The sequence below is a fragment of the Anastrepha obliqua genome, chromosome 4, assembly GCF_027943255.1.
Source record: "Anastrepha obliqua isolate idAnaObli1 chromosome 4, idAnaObli1_1.0, whole genome shotgun sequence".
NCBI classification, from domain to species: Eukaryota; Metazoa; Arthropoda; class Insecta; order Diptera; family Tephritidae; genus Anastrepha; species Anastrepha obliqua.
The window spans coordinates 86,824,203-86,827,101 of NC_072895.1; positions in this window are offsets into that span (position 1 = coordinate 86,824,203).

Below are 2,899 nucleotides of genomic sequence, written 5' to 3' on the forward strand. Positions count from 1 at the left end.
TATGCATAATATATCAAATTTCAAAACCAAAATAATTCAAACAGTTCACGTTAGCATAAAACTGGTTAAAACAAATTTCTTTCGGAAAATATATTATATTGAAATGAAACAAACCAAAATGTGTGAATAATTAATTAAAACAAAATATTGCAATCAAAGTAATTTAAAAAGTTCACTTTGATAGTTTTCAGAATGGTCAAAAGGACTTTACCATTCCAAAAAATGATCAAAATAAAAAAAAACTGAGAAAGTTCATTTTAACGATATTTAGGGTGATCAAAACAAAAAACTATATCTTTGGAAAAAATATTAAAATCAAACAGAAATAAATTTATGAATAATACAATTTTTTAAAATCAAAATCAAAATAAACAGTTTATTCCCACCTAAAAATAATTGAAAAAATATTTCTTTCGGAAAAAATATTAAAATAAAAAAAAACAATTTTTATGAATATTTATTGAAAAAAATTTAAAAATCAACGTAATTAAAAAAATTTGCTTTGATGGTATTCAAAATGATCAAAACACCCCATTATTTCAAGTACATATCGAAATAGAAAACTGAAAAGATTCACTTGGATGATTTTTTGTAAGATGAAACCAAAAAACTATACAATATCTTTCGAAAAAAATATTGAAATCGAAATAATTAAAAAAGTTTATTATGAAGGTTTTTAAACTAAACAAATGTATATATTCTTCGAAAACAATATTGAAATCGAAATAATAAGTTTATTATGACGGTTCTTAAAATAAGCACAAAAAAAATTAGACCTTTCTCGAAAAACATTGATATCAAACAAAATCAAATTTTTAACTAATTAATTTAATTCTAATATCAAAATCAAAATAATTTAAGAAACTAATTTTGACGTTTTTTAATATGCTCTTCCAAAAAAACAAAAATTTTCCGAAAAAATATATTAAAATTTTTAAAATAAAATGTCGGCATTTAAATTGAAGCAAAATTTGAACGCAAAGGATCCTTAACTGTAAGCCTTATTGACTGTAAGCCTGTTTGGACAACGTCACCAGTCGGCACGTAAGCGATTTTTTTTAACTATAACGACCTGGTCGATCGTCCAAGTGTTCAATCTTATTTTTAGTTTCTGAAGATATTTCGTAAGGTTGTAGTTTCCAAGTCCATGATGAAATATTATGTATTTAGTGCCGATGGGCCCTTTGTGGTACCATTGTTGTAGAATGATTTTTCCCGTCCTGGTTTCCTAAATGTAGAACGAAGTTTAATAAGCTATAAAACTGCATGCCAAGAACTTTTCTGGAAATGCTAATTAAAAACCGTTTCTGCAATTTTTCTGAAAAGTTTTAAATTGTTTGTGGTATTTGTTAGACATTGAGTTATTCTTTTATAGAAAAATAAATGAACATAAAATAAAACAAAAACAGAAAATTATATACATAACTCTCATTAATATATGGCGGCAATATAATATTTTGCTTACTTTATATTTAAAATGGGCAAAAATATTATTTTTTTAGTTAAAATATTTCATAACATTTGGTTAACATGAACTTTTTTAGTGCGCCTAGTGACTGGAGTTTCCCAACGGTGTGAAAAATTCTTATCTGAGACAAAAAAAAAATAGAAGAGTTCAATTTTTATGATTTGTTCTTCTGGGTGAACGAAAACTAGTACAGAAGAAATCCGAAAAATTCAGCCTTTTGAAGATGGTGAAAGATTACTGTATATCTCAGAATAAATGTAATTTGACTTAGTATAAAAATCATATACATTTCTAGTTTAAATAGAAGCAAATTTAGTACTGAAGAGTGCAAACTATAATTGACTTTAAGAGGTTTATTATTATTATCACTTTTTTCAATTATATATAAGTATATATGTTATATATATAATTGGTACTTATAACCTTACAACCAAGCTCAACCTTCTATTTGTAGAGTGCGTCTTAATTTTATCCCACAAGTGATGTTACCTGCAGTTTTAAGCCGATTCCGACAGATGGCTTTTATGAGGAGCTTTTTCATGGCAGAAATACAATCGGATGGTTGCTATGGACTGCCGAGGGGATACCGCTATTAGGAACATCTTTTTCTATCATTTGATATTTCATGTCTCGAGTCACCTACCAACCCATTCTGCTATGGCGGCCGTCAATAAATTCTGCTAAATCATTAAAGTAAAAGTTCAGAAAATGACCTTCAACGACTTCGCTACGCACCACAACCTACCCAACGCTAGTCCACTTTTCGCTTTTTGTCTAAGGAAGCATTGAGAATTAGCCTTTGTGTGTATATTCTCAAGTAGGTTAGAAAGCGACTGAAGTGAAGGAATAGATTATTTTTCTAATCTTGTAAAGCAGACTCACCCTTTAAGTCGTTCAACACTTATGCATTCAAGTGAATTTTGTATGGCTATTATCTAAATCTAAAATCTGTTCTAATTTATTCAACTATGATACAAATCCATTAATTAAACACTTTTTCTAAATTTATATTCCTCCATACCTTGGAAGTTTGCAAAAAGCTTGCATTATACAAATACTTATATACCAATAATCCATCAGCTTTTGTTAATTAAAACGCATTAAAGGCGACACGTCTTTTACACTTAACTGATAATAAGCTTATAAATGAGATTTCAGTTTCATTAGAAGTGATAGTGTCCACACACCCACGCGCACACACGCATTGCTGCTTATTGAGCATTGTTGAGAGCACTGGGGCGTAGCATTGAGTCCTACATAATTAAAGCCATTTTATCAGTTATTTGTGCACCGAAGTGTGCTTAGTTTGTTTCAGCATAAATACGTATACATACAAACGTATATGCATAAGAAATGGATTATCGACAAAATACTCAATCGTGTGAAAATTTGCTATTTCATCTATGATTAATGAACCAAGGACTTGGCTTA